Raw genomic sequence first — 19,825 nt, 5'->3', positions numbered from 1 at the left:
AAAATCTGTTGATTGAACCAGTTAAAGAAATATCACATTTTAAATTAAATTTGAGTTCGGAAAACAAATGAATGCGAGGGCAATATAATTTGTGCCTCCTAGGTATATTTTCATAAAATTTCTTAGAGATGGGTTTAAATCATTTTATTTGTTTCAAGAGTAATATTCCTGTTTGATTCATCAACCACTGCTACAGCAACAATACCCAAACCATTTTCTTAAACAAAGAGAACAGTAAGATGTAGAACAATTGGCTTGTTTAGTTTAGAAAGCATTCTTAAAAACAATTCTAGTCTTTCGTGCTCCGAAAAGAAGACTGTGTTAAGAATTGTGAAGTCTAAGTTCTTTGCTGGTTCTGGATTATATTTAGGGTCTTCATATATAAATCTTTAGAATGCATTAAAATATAAAGGCATCAGGGAGGATATGATCATTTAGAAGAACCAAGAAATTTTGTCATCTCAATTTATCAACCCATTATTTAGGGTGGATTAAGGAGGCTTCAGAGATGTGGCTGTTAACTTGCCTGAGGTATCCCAGCCAGCAGTATCATGGTAGAGACAGGCTGGAACCAGGTTTTCTAGTTTCAAACTCTAGTCATTCTATCTCCTGAGCCCGCATTGCTACCACAACTTTCTATCTGATCATTCAGCACTCCTTCTGTGAATCCTGTATTATGCCACCAGACAGCCCTTCCTTCTGTTAATTTTAATCAAGTCATTCCCCAGTTTTGAAAACCAAAAAGGTCTATAGATCTACAGGATTATAATATACTGCTCACAAAATTAGGGGATTTCAAAATGAATATGAAGCGATAAAAAAAAGCATTGTTCTTTATTAAACAAGAACATCAGCCTGACCTGTGGTGGCGCAGTGGATAAAGCGTCGACCTGGAAATGCTGAGGTCGCCGGTTCAAAACCCTGGGCTTGCCTGGTCAAGGCACATATGGGAGTTGATGCTTCCAGCTCCTCCCCCCTTCTGTCTCTCCTCTCTCTCAGTCTCCCCCTCTCCTCTCTAAAAAGAATAAAAAAAAATAAAAAATAAATTAAAAAAAAGAACATCAGAAAAGCAAACAAGTCAAAGAAAGTTGTTCAATTATGCAAATGAGATGCAAAACCAACTTTTATTTCATTGGTGAAAATGCACTATACAAAAGGCTGAAAGTACTGGAGTATCTGCACATTCCCTGATCCCCTAATTCTTGTTAGCAGTGTACTACAATGTTATTGTCTGTACAATAGAGCCCAAACTGGTTATCAAGTCCCTCTCTAGATTAAAATCCTGGCTGCACAACTTATTTGCTAAGTGGCCTGGATCAAGTTCCTTAACCTTCTTGAGCTTCCATTTTCTCCTGCATATAAAAGAGATCATGATAGCTACATCAAAGAGGTGATGTAAGGACTAAAGGAGAGGATGTGAGGGTGAGCTATAGCTTAGTGCATGACAATGGAAAATATCTCACTTCATGTATGTTTCCACAAGCCCAAAGAGGCCATGCTCATTCTCATTCCTAGGTTCAAAATAAATATAAATTGGATGAGTGAATTGATTCATCTAAAAATGTGATCAACCACAGAGAAGTAACCAGAAACGTCAAAAATTCACTAGAAGTTGTGACCCTTATACTGCTGACTCTCTGAACTGAACACAGATTCCTCCATCACTTTCCATCGCAGATACTTGCAGATTACTTCTCAACTCTGCTTTAGAAAGCTTTCACTGTGCTGTTAATTCATATTTCCAAGTGTTTGTGTTTATACTGATTTGTTTTGCAACATCTGCATAAACAGTGGTTGCTTTAAAAAGTCAGCTTTATGGCCCTGGCCGGTTGGCTTAGTGGTAGAGCATTGGACCAGGGTGTGGAAGTCCCGGGTTCAATTCCTAGCCAGGGCACAGAGGAGAAGTGTCCATCTGCTTCTCCATCCTTCCCCCTTTCCTTCCTCTCTGTCTCTCTCTTCCCCTTCTACAGCCAAGGCTCCAATGGAGCAAAGTTGACCTGGGCGGGCACTGAGGATGGCTCCATGGCCTCTGCCTCAGGCACTAGAATGGCTCTGGTTGCAACGGAGCAATGGCCCAGATGGGCAGAGCATCGCCCCCTGGTGGGTTTACCAGGTGGATCCTCCTAGCACACATGCAGGAGTCTGTCTCTCGGCCTCCTGGCTTCTTACTTCAGAAAAAAAAGTCATCTTTTCGAATGGAAACATAGCCTGCCCTTGTCTCTATTTTTATGTAAATGAAAGATCTTATTGACTTCACCCACAATTATTCCTGTAGAAGGTAACTTGTAACTTGTAATAAACTGCACTCAGAACCATCCCACCACATGGACCCCATTCTTTAAGTCTTTTTTTTTTTCATTTTTCTGAAGCTGGAAACAGGGAGAGACAGTCAGACAGACTCCCACATGCACCCGGCCGGGATCCACCCGGCAGGCCCACCATGGGGCGATGCTCTGCCCACCAGGGGGGGCGATGCTCTGCCCATCCTGGGCGTCGCCATGTTGCGACCAGAGCCACTCTAGCGCCTGAGGCAGAGGCCACAGAGCCATCCCCAGCGCCTGGGCCATCTTTGCTCCAATGGAGCCTTGGCTGCGGGAGGGGAAGAGAGAGACAGAGAGGAAAGCGCGGCAGAGGGGTGGAGAAGCAAATGGGCGCTTCTCCTATGTGCCCTGGCCGGGAATCGAACCCGGGTCCTCCGCACGCTAGGCCGACGCTCTACCGCTGAGCCAACCGGCCAGGGCGGACCCCATTCTTAAAAGTGAGATACCACCCCACACCAATGCCTTTTCTCTGCCCCAGAACACTTTGTGCTCTTACTCAAACAAAAGAAACTCTTGTCCTTACATTTCCAGCTTTGAGATGGTCACTGGGTAATCATTATTGGGGAGGCAAAATTTTATTTCAGCCCTCTTAGGGTTTTCAATTTAGCCTAACTAAGAATTAGATTGACATAAAACATATGAGCAGGAGAAAAAACATACAGATTTATTTAAAATACGTTTTATGTGACATGGAAACCCTCATAAAGAAATGACCCAAAGAAATGGTAAAACCTTTATATTAGTTGAAGAGAGAGAGGCAATTGTAAAAAAGTAAAATATAAGGGGAGGCTCAAGGAAGATAACTATCTTAACAAGGTGTGTTTGTGTGGAATTCTCTCTGCTTCCATTTCCTTCCTTGATAAGGGTGCTACTTCCTCCTGGTACAGGGAGAACATCTTCAATAAGAGGGTTTTACCTCCTGCTTCCAGGAAGAAAAAGAGAAAGATCAGAGCATCCTTCTTGTACCTGATGAAGTTTTTGTAAGTGATTTTAGCTCAAAATAAGTCTCAGGCCAAAGCGGCACATTTTGGGGTGGCGTGTTCCACTACCCTCCATCATTCACTAAGAGCAAAAACATTTTTGGTGCTATGTCATCTTTTCCCAAATCTCACTCCTGTTTTGCTGGTCTGTTAGATCAAGATGGCCCTTCTCCCCACCACTACCACCACCACTTGTCCTTTGCTGCTTACAGCAGGGGTAGTCAACCTTTTTATACCTACCTCCCACTTTTGTATCTCTGTTAGTAGTAAAATTTTCTAACTGCCCACCAGTTCCACAGTAATGGTGATTTATAAAGTAGGGAAGTAACTTTACTTTATAAAATTTATAAAGCAGAATTACAGCAAGTTAAAGCATATAATAATAATTACTTACCAAGTACTTTATGTCGGATTTTTGCTAAGTTTGGCAGAATAAATCTTTATAAAACAACTTACTATAGTTAAATCTATCTTTTTATTTATACTTTGGTTGCTCCGCTACCGCCCACCATGAAAGCTGGAACGCCCACTAGTGGGCCGTAGGGACCAGGTTGACTACCACTGGCTTACAGTGACTAAGAGCCCCTTGTATGTTTAGCATGAACTCAGCTTTCCACAAAAGCAGTCTTTTTATCACCACCTTTTTCCAGTTGAGGGAATGAGGCTTCAAGAGATTAATCCCTGGCCCTGGCCGGTTGGCTCAGTGGTAGAGCGTCGGCCTGGCGTACAGAAGTCCCGGGTTCGATTCCTGGCCAGGGCACATAGGAGAAGCGCCCATCTGCTTCTCCACCCCTCCCCCTCTCCTTCCTCTCTGTCTCTCTCTTCCCCTCCCACAGCCAAGGCTCCATTGGAGCGAAGAAGGCCCGGGCACTGGGGATGGCTCCTTGGCCTCTGCCCCAGGCGCTAGAGTGGCTCTGGTCGCTACAGAGCGACGCCCCGAGGGGCAGAGCATCGCCCCCTGGTGGGCGTGCCGGGTGGATCCCGGTCGGGCGCATGCGGGAGTCTGTCTGACTGTCTCTCCCTGTTTCCAGCTTCAGAAAAATACAAAAAAAAAAAAAAGAGATTAATCCCTGGCCGAATAGCTAGGTTGGTTAGGACAGCGGCCCAAAGCACAGGGGTTTCTGGTTCAATCCCCAGTCAGGGCACATACAGGAACAGATTAATGTTCCTGTCGCTGTCTTTCTCTCTCCCTCCCTCTCTCTCTAAAATCAATAAAATAAACATTAAAAAAAGGTTGAACTTGCTCAAGGTCACACAGACATCTGTAAGTGCTCAACCCAGTACTGAAACCCAAAGTCCACGCATGTTGGCTCACTGCCAATTTGCCTCTACCAAACATCAAACACTCTTGGGGAGGGAGGAACAAGTTAGGTAATACCAGAGGAAGCAATCTAGCAAATCTTGAATGTGGGTCATCCTACAAGGTAACTAATCTTCAAAAAGCCACTTTCATATCCTGAAATATTTGAGGAGAAGATATAACGTCTGATACTTGCTTCAAAATAATCAAAGGCAGAGGCAAGTGGATGGGGACATAGATGAAGCAAGACGGGCCATGAATTGGTAACTGTTGAAGCTGGGTGATAAGAGTTTATTATATTAATCCCTCCCCCATTTTATTTATTTTAAATTGTCCATAATAAATAAGTACAAATAAAAATGTGAATGAAACATTGAGTTTCATTTAAGCTCATTTCTTAGTGTTGTCAGTTATTTCTTCAGACTAGACCAAAATGCACTCTTTTATAGATCTATAATGAAGAGTCCCTCCCAAGTTTCTCCAGAGTGTAAAAAAGGTCAACACACATTTGACCATCATTATTACATTTAATATGCACATACCTAGTGGTCCAGCAGTTTTAACACCAGGAATTTATCCTACAGATTGAGGCATATATTTCACAAAGACTTACATTTAAGGAGCATTGCATTGTTTTCAAAAGCAAAAGTCTGCAAACAACCTCAATGTCCATAATTAGGAGGCTGGTTATTATTTTTTTAATTTTTTATTTATTTACTTTAATAAGGAGAGAGAGAAAAAGAGAGAGAGAAGGGGGAGGAGCCGGAAGCATCAACTCCCACATGTGCCTTGACTGGGCAAGGCCAGGGTTTTGAACCAGTGACCTCAGTGTTCCAGGTTGATGTTTGATCCACTGCACCACCACAGGTCAGGCCGAGGCTGGTTATTTAAATAGTAGCACATCCATTGACTTAATGCTTGCTGTTCATATAGGCTTATATTGAACCATTTCTAACCCCAACAGTTAACCCAAAAAAATCTCGGTCCTGAGCTGTGGGCTAAATCATCCCTTCTTTATAATAAAGATATATAAATATAGGTATGCTAAGATTTCTGAAAGGATACATAAAGAACACTTACGTGTGGTTTGTTTCTTCATTGGAGGACAGGGGAGGTTGGAGTACATATAAGACCTACTTGTTACTGGTTATTGTAAACCTCTTGTCCTTTTTTTTTTTTTTTAATCTTTTTAAACACCAAATGTAAGAATTATGTTTTCAGTTTTGAAAAAAATAGTTTTAAAAAAATCTCAGCACATATCCCCCAACCAGATTCTCTTACTCTCTTTTTCCTCTGGCCCATATTTTCTGTGTCCTGCCTCGTTCTCTGATCAATTACATTTGGGGCTTGCACCTGCTGCTCCCTCTACCTGGAACACTGATCCAGAGCATTATATGACTGACTCATTGTCAGTCAAGTCTCAATTCAAACATCCTCAAGAGGCCTTCCCCAACCATTTGTACTAGTACATCAACTTATTTTTTAAATTTCCTTATCACTGTGAAAAAATATCATCTGCTCATCCACCTGTTTCTTGTTTATCCTCCGCCTCCCCACCAGACTCTACTCACTCCTTTTGAGAGCAGGGACCCTGGGTCTAGATCAGGGTGGTGTCCCCAGCTCCTGGAACAGTGCCAGGCTTCTTGTTGAAGCTCAATAACTATTTGTTGAAGAAATAAATAGCTATTACTGTTGATTAAAATGAAGTTCTCTGAGTGCTGAGCTGACAGTGTCAGTGTATATGGATAGTGAGGCCAGAATTGACCAACTTAGGAAATCCAGGCTCTTTCTGAAAAACCACTTCAATTTTGTTAAATGGCTGGCGTACTGGCAAAGGAGACCTTGGCACTGCTTTCCCTCTGTACCTACAGTGTATGTCAGTCTCCTGGCATTTAAAAGCACTGCAAAAGCCCTACTCAGTCATATAGCAGGCCCCCATCCTGGATCAGTGAGTACCCTTACATTCCTTATCTGGCTGGTGCTTAACTTAGAAAAGTTCTTAGAATCAGTTCCAGTGGTGTCTGTGTCCCCTCATCCTTTCCTTCTGTCCCTGGAGTAAGGAGACAATGTGGAAACAGACCAAGGGACACAAGGAAAGAACTGTCCACCATTAAACCAAACACTTCAAAATTGTTTCCCAAAAAATAAATAAAACTGTCCAGAAAGGATCAGTTTTGGATCCAGGCGGTTCTGTGTGTCTTGGCTCAGGAACAACAGGAAATATGGAAAGAAATGTAAAATGCTGTTGTTCTGGTGGTAGATTGACATCTCAGAGACCCAGCTGCCTGAGTGGTTGTTTAAGATCAAGAAGCAAAGCTTTCTGGCAAAGACTTTGAGCCCAGTCAGGAAGGAAGTGGGAGAACCAGGCAGAGAGAGAGATTCCCTCACTCTGCCCCATCATGTCCCAAGGCATATTCACACAGCCTGAGAGAGGATTCTGCTCATGAGAAAAATCAAAGACATTTTCTAAATGAATGAAAGTTCCCTACTCTTGTTCTATTTGTTCTGCAGAGAGGACAGCTGCCTTTATCAACATTAATAAACCAAAATTAACTAATTTGGGAACAGTTTTCAAAAACACCTGCTGTTCTTATCCTTCTGTGCTATTAACTATTTCCCTACCTCACAATCCCAACCCCCATGCCCAGGGCTGTTATTTATTTATTTATTTATTTGTATTTTTCTGAAGCTGGAAACGGGGAGAGACAGTCAGACAGACTCCTGCATGCGCCCGACCGGGATCCACCCGGCATGCCCACCAGGGGGCGACGCTCTGCCCACCAGGGGGCGATGCTCTGCCCCTCCGGGGCGTCGCTCTGTTGTGACCAGAGCCACTCTAGCGCCTGGGGCAGAGGCCAAGGAGCCATCCCCAGTGCCCGGGCCATCTTTGCTCCAATGGAGCCTTGCTGCAGGAGGGGAAGAGAGAGACAGAGAGGAAGGAGAGGGGGAGGGGTGGAGAAGCAGATGGGCGCTTCTCCTGTGTGCCCTGGCCGGGAATCGAACCCAGGACTTCTGCACGCCAGGCCGACGCTCTACCACTGAGCCAACTGGCCAGGGCCCCCAGGGCTGTTATTTTTGCCTGAGGAGTGGGACTGGGGTTGACTGAAACCAAGTTGTATGGTATGCCTGGAAATGATCTTCTCAATCGTAGATACAACCAAAATAGCACTGGCTCCACACTGAATAATTAATACACTCTTCAACAGCAGTTGCGTTTTTCTCCAAGGTACAGGGTTTAAAATACAGACCTCTTTCCTCCAGTTCTTAATGGGAGATAAAATAATCCAATTCTGGTGTGTGTGTGACCCCATTACCCTTCTACAGCAAAAACCTCACGCATTTGCCTCAGTTTTTCCCAAGACACATGTTTTACAAGTTAGCTAAATAAATAAATAAATAAATGATATATATATATCATATATATATTATATATATATATACATACACACACTATATATATATTAAGGTCTACCAGAAAGTTCTGTCCATTTTTGGAATAAAACAAAATGCAAATTTTTCTTACCATCAATAAACTTTATTAAATAATATAACTGCCATTATTATTAATGATTTTTTGCCAGTGTGAGGGCAATTTGTATATCCCACTTTTGAAAAATGTTTTATTTTTTGATGCGAAAAATTGAACCAGTGTTTGTTTGATATCTTCTTCACTTTTGAATTTTTTGCCCTTCAAAAAATTTTGTAAGGACAAAAACAAGTGATAGTTGGAGGGTGCTAAGTCCAGGGAATATGGTGGATGCGACAGACATGCTTCTGTAGCATTTCTTCCTTGTTGAAATTCGTAAAAATTACAGTGGCGTAAATGAACTTTATCAGTAGCCATGGGTACACTATCGCTTCACACATAAGACTAACGTGAATCAACTTTGTTTTAGTTAATTTGCTACGTCAGTATGTATACATTAAGTGATAAAAATAGAGAGGCACACATGCGCCAAATAAACATGTGCTTATGTGTCAAAACTTGTGATAAAAGCGGACAGAACTTTCTGGTAGACTATATTTATATATATGGGCTTTTCATAGAAAGCTGAGGGGTACAGCAAACTGAAAGATTTGCAGTTTTTACAAGACATTTGAAGCACATGCAATTAGGTTGGTACAAGCCTGTCTTAGGCCTGGGTCTGAGAATAGAGCCAATGGCTCAGCAAAAAGTGCTGAAATGAGTGTCTGCTGTAACTCCATGTAGCCGTGTGGCCCAGAACCAACAGATCCTGTCCCCAGATATAGAACCTTCTTATGCCTACAAGGAGCCTTCCCCTCTGCTTCATATTTGCTGGTACTTTAGGTTTTCCAAGTAGAATTTTTCTTTTTCCTTTCCAAAGGAAAGTAATCACAAATAAAAATCTTTGTAGCAAAGGACTCTGAGAGGGTTTTTATCCTTTCACTAGCTTCTATTGTGATGGGTGAAACTACAAGGACAATTAGAGCAAATGTCAGTGTAAATCTCCAAAGAAAGAACAAAATAGGCTTACCAAGTTTCCTTTAAGGATGCCAAAGCATTTTCTTCTCTAGATAACAATGTGTATTTAACTTAGTGTCAAAGAATTAGCAGACAGTTGATGACTGTACCAGTGGTCTATCTCAATAGCAACAGATATTTATGGGAAGGGAGACATTATGAACATAAATTCCATTGAATCAGCATTACTTAAGACTTTTAATTTATAGTTGCTGTGATTTCACAATAATAACCACCTCAAGAGTGATATTTGTGTTCTACAGTGTGTCCGTAAAGTCATGGTGCACTTTTGACCGGTCACAGGAATGCAACAAAAGATTATAGAGGGTCCTGGCCGGTTGGCTCAGTGGTAGAGCGTCTGCCTGGCGTGCGGGGGACCCGGGTTCGATTCCCGGCCAGGGCATATAGGAGAAGCGCCCATTTGCTTCTCCACTCCCCCCTCCTTCCTCTCTGTCTCTCTCTTCCCCTCCCGCAGCCAAGGCTCCATTGGAGCAAAGATGGCCCGGCGCTGGGGATGGCTCCTTGGCCTCTGCCCCAGGCGCTAGAGTGGCTCTGGTCGCGGCAGAGCATCGCCCCCTGGTGGGCAGAGCATCGCCCCTGGTGGGCGTGCCGGGTGGATCCCGGTCGGGCGCATGCGGGAGTCTGTCTGACTGTCTCTCCCTGTTTCCAGCTTCAGAAAAATACAAAAAAAAAAAAAAAAAGATTATAGAAATGTGAAATCTGCACCAAATAAAAGGAAAACCCTCGAAGTGATCCACGGACGCCCGGAGCGCCACGGGGGAGATGAAGCCGGCGGTGGACGAGATGTTCCCCGAGGGTGCTGGGCCCTACGTGGATCTGGACAAGGCCGGAGGCAGCACCGGGCTCCTGATGGACTTGGCAGCCAATGAAAAGGCTGTTCACGCAGACTTCTTTAATGATTTTGAAGACCTCTTCGATGACGGTGACATCCAGTGAGGCGTCCAGCAGCGGGGGCAGTCCAGCCGTTGTTAGGTGGGCCTGTGGTGGAGCCCCTCGGGACAGCAGGGATGCTTCTGAAGAACTGTGGGAACTCTTGAGATGAAGGGATGGGGAACCCCGCCGGGGGCCGGTTTCAGCCGGGTGGCTGAGGCCTGCCTGTTAATCTTGAACGTGACCAGCTGTTGTCCTCACTGCAATGAAAAAAAAAAAAAAGGGATGTCATCAAAAAAAAAAAAAGGAAAACCCTCCCAGTTTCTGTAGGATGATGTGGCAGCATGTATGCATGCGCAGATGACGTAACACCGTGTATACAGTGGAGCAGCCCACGGCCATGCCAGTCAAGATGTGGACAGTACAGAGGAAAGTTCAGTGTGTTCTGTGGCTCGCTAAATTCAAATCTGTGACCAAAGTGCAATGTGAATATCGATGCCTTTATAACAAAGCGCCACCACATAGGAATAACATTACTCAGTGGGATAAGCAGTTGAAGGAAACCGGCAGTTTGGTGGAGAAACCCCGTTCTGGTAGGCCATCAGTCAGTGACGAGTCTGTAGAGGCTATACGGGATAGCTACCTAAGGAGCCCTTAAAAATCTGTGCATGAGCCCACATTGAACTGCACTGAATAGGTACGAAACTGGGAGAGTTTTCCTTTTTTTTTTTTTTTTGTAGTTTTCTGAAGTTGGAAACAGGGAGGCAGTCAGACAGACTCCTGCATGTGCCTGACCGGGATCCACCCGGCACACCCACCAGGGGGCAATGCTCTGCCCATCTGGGGCATTGCTCTGCTGCAATCAGAGCCATTCTAGCACCTGAGGCAGAGGCCACAGAGCCATCCTAAGTGCCCAGGCAAACTTTGCTCCAATGGAGCCTTGGCTGCGGGAGGAGAAGAGAGAGACAGAGAAGGGAGAGGGGGAGGGGTGGAGAAACAGATGGGCGCTTCTCCTGTGTGCCCTGGCCGGGAATCGAACCTGGGACTCCTGCACTCCAAGACGACGCTCTACCACTGAGCCAACCGGCCAGGGCCAGTTTTCCTTTTATTTGGTGCAGATTTCACATTTCTATTGTCTTTTTTTGCTTTCCTATGACCAGTCAAAAGTGCACCATGACTTTACGGACACACTGTATATAAATTAAACATCGCTGAGGTGTTTCCCTTGAAACTTACATGACTTTCCCTTATTTATAGGACCCTTAAGGAAATTACCATTTTCATGGTGCCACTCAGTCACTTTTCTCATACTGTGAAAATGTGAGATATACAAGGAATAGTGGCAATTCATTTGATTCCATCACCATGGGATCCCCTTGAAGAATGCTAACTCTGCCGTTACATCTAACTTTATAAATAATCAAATAGACACATAGGGCCCTGGCTGGTTGGCTCAGTGGTAGAGCATCAGTCAGGCGTGTGGGTGTCCCAGGTTCAATTCCCAGTCAGGGCACACAGGAGAAGTGCCCATCTGCTTCTCTACCCTTCCCCCTCTCCTTTCTCTCTATCTCTCTCTTCCCCTCCTGCAGCCAATGCTCCACTGGAGCAAAGTTGGCCCCGGCACTGAAGATGGCTCCATGGCCTCCACCTCAGGCACTAGAATGGCTCCAGTTGCAATAGAGCAAAGGCCCAGATGGGCAGAGCATCGCCCCCTGGTGGGCATGTTGGGTGGATCCCAGTTGAGTGCATGTGGGAGTCTGTCTCTCTGCCTCCCCACTTCCCACTCCAGAAAAACAGCCAAAAAAAAAATGGCACATAGGAGAGGATAGTGTTTGTTACCCCTTCAGGGGGCACTCCCTCTTCTCTCTGCCTTAGCAAACACCTTGTTTAAGGTATTTTTTGGATGTTAAATTGTAGTGATTTATATTTCAAACACCAATTGGTATCAGAAGGATTATAAGGGATAAAATGAGAACCACTTGGAGTAACGGATTCCCATTCACAATTTGACTAAGGATCCTGCCATTATTGAGCTTGAGTAGGTTCATCTTCGGTTTAAACATACCGTTAGAACTGAGCTTTTCAGGAGCTAAAAAAAAGAAACTTCTCAAGAGGGCCACTAGAAGGCATGGAAAGGAAAGAGCAGTGACTTGACCCAGAAAAAGGGATGGACTCCAAGGTAAGAAGGCAGTGGCCTCCAGAGGCCACCTGGTGTTCATGGGTGACACTATACCTGAAGCTAGCAAGAGGCCCAGCTCCATGAAAGAGTATAACGAGGCTTTACAAGACCTTCAGAAATATTTTTTGGATAGTCAGATAGGAGAGAGAAAAGGGGAGCATTTCCAAGGCAGAGAGAGAGAAACACCAGGAGAGGCATTTGGAAAATTAGACCCACCTGGGCTCAGAGCCCAGAAGATGAGTGCTGGAGTCAGAGAGGTGGGAATTGGGGACAAACTGGGAGAGCCAAAGAACCACCAGGATGACTACACATTCCAGGCTAGTTTGAGAGGCAAATAAGGGCTCATGCCCAGGAAGGCTGGGAAGGATCCCAGACTCCCATCAGATCCAGCAAGGCTGGCCCCGCCTCCTCAGGATGAGAGACAGAAGTGAGAGCATGAAGAATCCTATGTCTGCAATAATGACAATTGAGCAAATCATGGTTATCTTAGGGTAAAAAAACTGTGCTCCATTAGCTCACCCTTTCTATGCTGTTTGTAAAAAAATCTATACTTTTACATTTTCAGTGTGTGTGTGTGTGTATGTGTGTGTGTGTGTTTATTTTAAAAGCGTTTTATGTAAAAGCTTAGTCTGTTTGTGAAACTGAAGAGAGAGGGATTTGGAGCCATACTTGGGTTTCATAGTGGCAGCAGTAGATATAAATTATTATAAAACTATAAATATTATCCCCTCTTCCTTTAATTCAAGCTCTCTATTAAGCACAGAAAATGGACATATCATCATGAAATTCAAGCCTCTTCTGGTTAGGGTCACAACTCACTGCAGCTCCTAAGTGTCCAGGTGATGCCCTCTTTCCTACCCCAACAATGGTTTTATAGAACCCTAATTTTTACAGGGCTACAAACCCAAGGTAAATGTCATAGTTTTATTTTACAAAATGGTGATACCCTTACATTCAGAAGAAGGAAAATGGCTTCAGGGGCTCAAGTCTAGACTTGAAACAGCAAAAGTGATTGAGCAATCCAGTGGTGATAACCCATGAACATCAGTCCAGCCAAAGCCCATTTAAGCGGCTTTAAATACAGAGAGAAAGCAAAGGAGAGAATGAGTATCAAAGTATCCTAAGAAATTAGGAAGCCAAAATGGAAACACATAAGTATAGTCTACTTTACCTTAGGTCAGGAAACAGTAGAGAATGAAAATATAATTGAGTACACCCAGTGGCCAGATCTTGGTTTCTAACATCATTCTCCAATAAAGGAACTAAAGCGCCTTGGAGAAATGGCTGATTCTAGGATTGGGGCACGATGAATCAGGAGTATCATATAGTGCCAAAAAGAAAGGAAGTGCTAATAAAACAAAACCATCACAATGATGGCAGTATGTCAAAGTAACAGAGGAGCCAACTGAGAGAGCTTCCAATGACCAAAGCTGCAACAATTTCAGCAAAAAAAAAAATTAATGGTATTGGGTTATAACCCAAAATATAAAACACATATCCATTAGTCCATACAAATATAAATAAACAATTGAATGGATAAGTAAATAAATAAACAAATAGGGAGATAGATGCCTCCAATCTTGGAGTGGTACTACTTTTTTTCAGAATCTGGTTATACTAAGGCGCTAGAACCTTGTATTTTGGCACTGGTGAAAGAAAAAAGAAACTATATAGTTATCAAAATAAAAAAGGCACCTGCATGCCTGATCTGTAGTGGTGCAGTGGATAAAGCATCAACCTGGAACACTGAGGTCACCGGTTCAAAACCCCGGGCTTGCCTGACCTGTGGTGGCGCAGTGGATAAAGTGTCAACCTGGAAATGCTGAGGTCGCCGGTTCGAAACCCTGGGCTTGCCTGGTCAAGGCACATATGGGAGTTGATGCTTCCAGCTCCTCCCCCCCTTCTCTCTCTGTCTCTCTTCTCTCTCTCTCCCTCTGTCTCTCCCTCTCCTCTCCAAAAATGAATAATAATAAAAAAAAAAAAAAAAAACCCCGGGCTTGCCTGGTTAAGGCATATATGGGAGTTGATGCTTCCTGCTCCACCCACCTTCTCTCTTTCTCTCTCTCTTAAAAAAAGGGGGGACACCTGCAATAAGGCAACTGTCCAGGCCTGACGACAAACCAAGGTATACCTAATATTCCACCCATGACGTACAATTGAATTAACAAAGTCTGAATCCTCTTGGGTCTCTTAAGGGTGAGACCTGGCAGGTGCATTGAGTCCAATAACTTCTGAATTTCAATTTCAACCTCTCTTTTGTTACAGAGAAAGAACTGCCACGTCAGTCAGTGTTTTCCCAGGGTGACAGAGTACCTAAGGACTCCAAATACCAACTGAAGGAGTCCATAGCCAGATAACCCCACCCATACCTAGAAACCAATGCCCAGGACCAACAATAACACCAATCTGAGACTCCAAAAACTCTGTCACCCTGACTCAGTTTCAGAGAAAGGCGGGTGCAGGTGTGGCTGCCCTGTACTGTAGCTTGTTGTTTGCCCTGCTAGGTGAGGCCGAGATCATGGCTCTGCCTGTGTCTCACATATCTCTGGAGGCCTGCAGGGTCCTGCCAAGATGGTGAACACATGCCTTGGAACTGCTGTAGGCCCTGCGAACAGTCAGTGTGCCCTGCCATGTAACCCAAACAAATGACAGGCACCCCAAGAACAACTGCATTCACCCTTGTCACTGGGCACCCTGAAAGATGGCCTATGTAGAATTTGTATTCAAGCTTGCCCTCTGTCTGGACCATGATTTGTTTAATTTGTTCATTCTTGCATTTAACATGTATTGAGAAATTTCTACGTGCTGGGCACTGTTCTGTTTTCTGAGGATATAGCAATGAACAAAACAAAGTCTCCATAACTTGGGAGCTTTCACTGGAGTAGTGGAAGGGAAATGATACATTCAAAAGTAAACATAGGGGCCCTGGCCGGTTGGCTCAGTGGTAGAGCATCAGCCTGGCGTGCGGAGGTCCCGGGTTCGATTCCTGGCCAGGGCACACAGGAGAAGCACCCATTTGCTTCTCCACGCCTCCCTCTCTCCTTCCTCTCTGTCTCTCTCTTCCCCTCCCGCGGCCGAGGCTCCATTGGAGCAAAGATGGCCCCGGAGCTGGGGATGGCTCCTTGGCCTCTGCCCCAGGCACTAGAGTGGCTCTGGTCGCGGCAGGGCGACGCCCCAGAGGGGCAGAGCATCGCCCCCTGGTGGGCGTGCCGGGTGGATCCCGGTCGGGCGCATGCGGGAGTCTGTCTGACTGTCTCTCCCCGTTTCTAGCTTCAGAAAAATACAAAAAAAAAAAAAAAGTAAACATAGCATTCTACCAAATACCTGCCAGTAGTCCTCAAAACTGTGAGATAAAATTTAATGACAATTGTTTTTAAAGTAAAATGAAAAATGGTAGATGTTGATGAATCCTATGAAGAAAAAACAGGGTCAAGGATACTGGCTGGGTAGCTCAGTTGGTTAGAGCATCATCCCCATACGCCAAGGTTGTGGGTTCAATCCCCAGTCAGGGCACATACAAGAATCAACCAATGAATGAACAAATAAATGGAACAACAAATTAATGTTTCTCTCTCTCTCTCTTCCTCCTTACTCTCTCTTTCTAAAATCAATAAATTTTTAAAAAGAGAGAGAAAACAAAAAAATAAACAGGGTAAGAATGACAGGGTGCTCTTTTAGATAGCGTAGTCAAAGAAAACTTCTGCATTCAGCAAAGACCTCAGTGAAGGAAAGGAGTAAGGTGTGAGAATTTCTGGAGAACAGGCAAAGAGGAGTGCAAAGGCCCTGAGGCAGCTACATGCTTAGTGTGTTAGAGGAGTACTGAGGACTGCTTAGCTTTGTTCTCCCTTTCTCACTTTTTCTCTCTTCTTCCCTCTCTTCCCCTTTTCTCCCTTCCTTCATCTCGTCTCTCTTTCCCTCCCTTTCTTCCTTCCCTTCTTTACTGAAAAAAAAAATGTGTTTTAATGTTCATTTTGGAGGGAGAATGGCTGGATATGGTCCTGAGATGATGCTCATGAGCAGCAATGAGCCCTTGAAGACGTAGTCCTCTTGACCTCCATGGTGTTATAGAAAGGTGGAGATAATACATACAGGCTTAAAGAGCCTGGGGAAGAAGGTATTTTGATTTAAAAAATGTTAAACAATTTTTCTTTTTCATAAAAAAGAGCTGTTTCTTTCTTTGTATTTATTTTTTATACAGTTTTTAAAATTCCATTTTGATCACTTATGGTCCAAGAACAATCAAATAATAAATAAAAAAGAAACAGATGTTAAAGACTGGTCTTCAAACATTAGAGCCAAAGATGCTGCGCTTGTGTGTGATCTTGCCTATGTAAAACCACATCCATACCTCAGTGCCCACCTAACCATTCAGCAGAGCTTCCTTTAACCAGGAGCTGTTTGAAGCTACCAGTTTGAACACTATTTACGTGGGGGGGTTTTTTTTTGGGGGGGTGTTTGTTTGTTTTTTTTAGATCTGAATAGCTGTAGGGTTGGAGGAACCAGTTCAACCTTGACTTGGTACCAAAATGTGGCTGACTTGGCTTCGAGTAAGTCACAGCAGTGTTTACCAGCACAGGTGCCATCTCTGTGAGGTTACAAATTGGGCCATGGTTCTAGGATAAAGAGTCCGTGGCCTCCGATGGCCAGCTCAATGTCCAAAGAGCTGTTCTTGATAAATATGTCAAAAATCTCATGGAAGCCTAAGACTTCCTCTGTGTGTTATGGCCACATTCTCGGTGGGCGTTTGTTATACCCAGATATTATCACTATATGTTAAAGATTCATCCTTTGGCCCTGGCCGGTTGGCTCAGTGTTAGAGCGTCGGCCTGGCGTGCGGAAGTCCCGGGTTCGATTCCCGGCCAGGGCACACAGGAGAAGCGCCCATCTGCTTCTCCACCCCTCCCCCTCTCCTTCCTCTCTGTCTCTCTCTTCCCCTCCTGCAGCCGAGGCTCCATTGGAGCAAAAGATGGCCCAGGCGCTGGGGATGGCTCCTTGGCCTCTGCCCCAGGCGCTAGAGTGGCTCTGGTCGCGACAGAGCGATGCCCCGGATGGGCAGAGCATCGCCCCCTGGTGGGCATGCCGGGTGGATCCCGGTAGGGCACATGTGGGAGTCTGTCTGACTGCCTCCCCGTTTCCAGCTTCAGAAAAATACAAAAAAAAAAAAAAAAAAAAAGATTCATCCTTTCATGAGATACCATGAGCTCCCTGCTTGGTCTCATGGCTCTCTGGGTAGCACATATCTCTACAGGAGCCAAGGGAATGACCTATTTCTCTTGTAAAAGGAGCTTAGCTTTAGGAAATACAGCTGGTCATTTCCATCCTGGCTTTACTACTGCATAGCTATGTGATCTTAGGAAAACCACCTACCCTCTCTTAGCCTCAGTTTTTGTCATTTATTCCAGCCATTTTCAGGTTTTTTGTTGTTGTTGTTTAAGTAGAGGAGCCATTTAAAAATGAAATAGTGCCCTGGCTGGGTAGGTCAGTTGTTTAGAGTGTCATCCCAATATGTCAAGGTTGTGGGTTCAATCCCTGGTCAGGGCACATACAAGACTCAACTAGAGAATGCATGAATATGTGGTACAAAAAAAAAAATCAGTGTTTCTTTCTACCTTCCTTTCTCTAAAATCAATTTAAAAAAAATAAAAAAGTAGGCAAAATCTTAATGAATAAATAGATAAAAGACACCCTGCTTTGGTTAAGGAGGAGCTTGGGAGCACTAGGCCTCTCTGTTCCTCCCCCTGCATCCTATTCCAGGCAGCCCCCAGAGGGACCTGTTTGAAGATCACTGCTCTACACACAGGAATCGACACAATTTCATCAGTCCTGGGCTTGATCCTTATGCTCCAGGTCCTCACCTTTAGGCCATATGAGGACTGCCTACCCTTTGGAAAACTGAGAGCCAAAAGACATAAAGCCCTTCTGTGTCTGCCTTTGCCCTGGACCCAGTTTTCATTTCCAGTCTGAAGACTCGCCAGTTTCCCAAGAGTGACTGACAGTCAAGAGTAGCATCACTCATTAGGTGATACTACTTCCCACTCTTTTTGTTTCAGGCTAACCCAATCTAATTTATAATGATTCTGTTCATATTAATTATGTTGAAAATGATAATATTTTGTGTATATTTGGATTAAGTAAACTGTATTATCAAAATTAATTTCACCTATCTTTTTACTGAAATGTGGCTACTAAAAAATTTTAAATGGCATATGTGGCTCACATTATTGGCCAGTGGTGGTCTAAACTCTAGGCTTTAGGGATACATCCTGAGGCAAGGAAACAAGAAGCAGGGACATTATGGAACCTGCAGCCTCACCCTCAGTAAAGAGGCAAAGGTTAAGAGCAACACCCCTCTCAGCCTTCCTCCTCTCAGAAGCTGTAACTCAGATGAAGTCTCGCTGCCCCGTGTGCTCAGTGGAAGGTCCTAACAAGTTTGGTAGGATTGTGAAGGTGGGAGCAGATGCCCATGGGACAGCACCCTTTACTCACAGTGGGCCTAACACCAGCCCCATCACTGACTCTTCCAACATACGCCAGTGCCTACCCTAGGTTTCTTGATGGATGATTAGGTTCAGTGGGATATAATAGACAAAGCCCTGTGAAAATTAATAAACAGAAACCTCATTTAAATGGTTTGTGTGGACCTTTAGAAGAGAGAATTTTCAGGCACATGTCACTTAACACATACTACCGACCCCAACAGAAAAAGAGGTACCTTGCACCTCTGACAGGAAGTGATACTGCTTGAACTATCTCAGCTGGTGAAAGAAAATATTCCTCTTGCCCAGTAACAGCTCAGCCAATGAAAAGTAACCATACTTTAAACTTTCAGTTTCCTCTAATAGACTCTTCCTTTTACAAAGGCTCCTCCCAAGTCCACAAAAGAGCAATTTCTCAGACTTGTGCGTGGATTGCCATTAGACCTGCATATGGTATATTGCAATTCTTTGTTATTCCTGAATAAACCCATTTTGCTGAAGAAATATATAGCTGTCTATTTGTTTAAGGTCAATAGCCCAAAACAGTAGCATAAATAAGACAGAATTTTATTTCTCTCTTCAGGAGAAAAAAACTTTTGAGAGAAACTTCGGTCTTGGTTTGCTACTAGCTTTTGGACATAGTCTATTATCTGCAACTGAACCTAATGAAAAGTGATGCAATGGATTTTTTTTTATTTTACTCTTATTAATTTTTTAGAGAGAAGAAAGAGTGAGAGAGAGAGAGAAAGAGAGAGAGAGAGAGAGAAGGGGGAGGGAGGAGCAGGAAGCATCAACTCCCATATGTGCCTTGACCAGGCAAGCCCAGGGTTTTGAACCGGCGACCTCAGCATTCCAGGTTGACGCTTTATCCACTGCACCACCACAGGTCAGGCAAGTGATGCATGGATTTTTAACAGCCATCTTAGACCATGAGAAAATGAGCTAATTAATGAGAACAAAGAAGCAAGATAGAAGAAACTCAGGTCCTGGATGAGAGAGGAGCTATTGTTGGTTCATTGTCTCATGGTTCAAGAAGGTTATTAGAGTTCCATGTTCCAGGAAGAAGAATAATGAAGAGGGAGGAAATAAGACCTTTTCCTTCTTCTTAGGGAGAAGTACCATAAACACTCTATTTGTACTTCATTAGCCATAACATAATTACAGGGCACATCTGGTTTCAAGAAAGGAGGAGAAA

At 44.0% G+C, this 19,825-nt stretch overlaps 1 protein-coding gene and 1 pseudogene across 1 annotated transcript in view; both read left to right on the top strand.

Moving 5' to 3' along the window:
• MTA3 (metastasis associated 1 family member 3) overlaps positions 1-19,825 on the top strand; it is a 244,599-nt gene that overhangs the window by 2,374 nt on the left and 222,400 nt on the right. The gene's annotated exons all lie outside the window — the stretch shown is intronic.
• LOC136397935 (COP9 signalosome complex subunit 9 pseudogene) lies at positions 9,824-10,262 on the top strand (annotated as a pseudogene).

The sequence above is a fragment of the Saccopteryx leptura genome, chromosome 3 (genome assembly GCF_036850995.1).
Source record: "Saccopteryx leptura isolate mSacLep1 chromosome 3, mSacLep1_pri_phased_curated, whole genome shotgun sequence".
Lineage (NCBI taxonomy): Eukaryota > Metazoa > Chordata > Mammalia > Chiroptera > Emballonuridae > Saccopteryx > Saccopteryx leptura.
The sequence above is the reverse complement of the archived record's forward strand: the minus strand, read 5'-3'. Positions and strand labels throughout refer to the sequence as shown.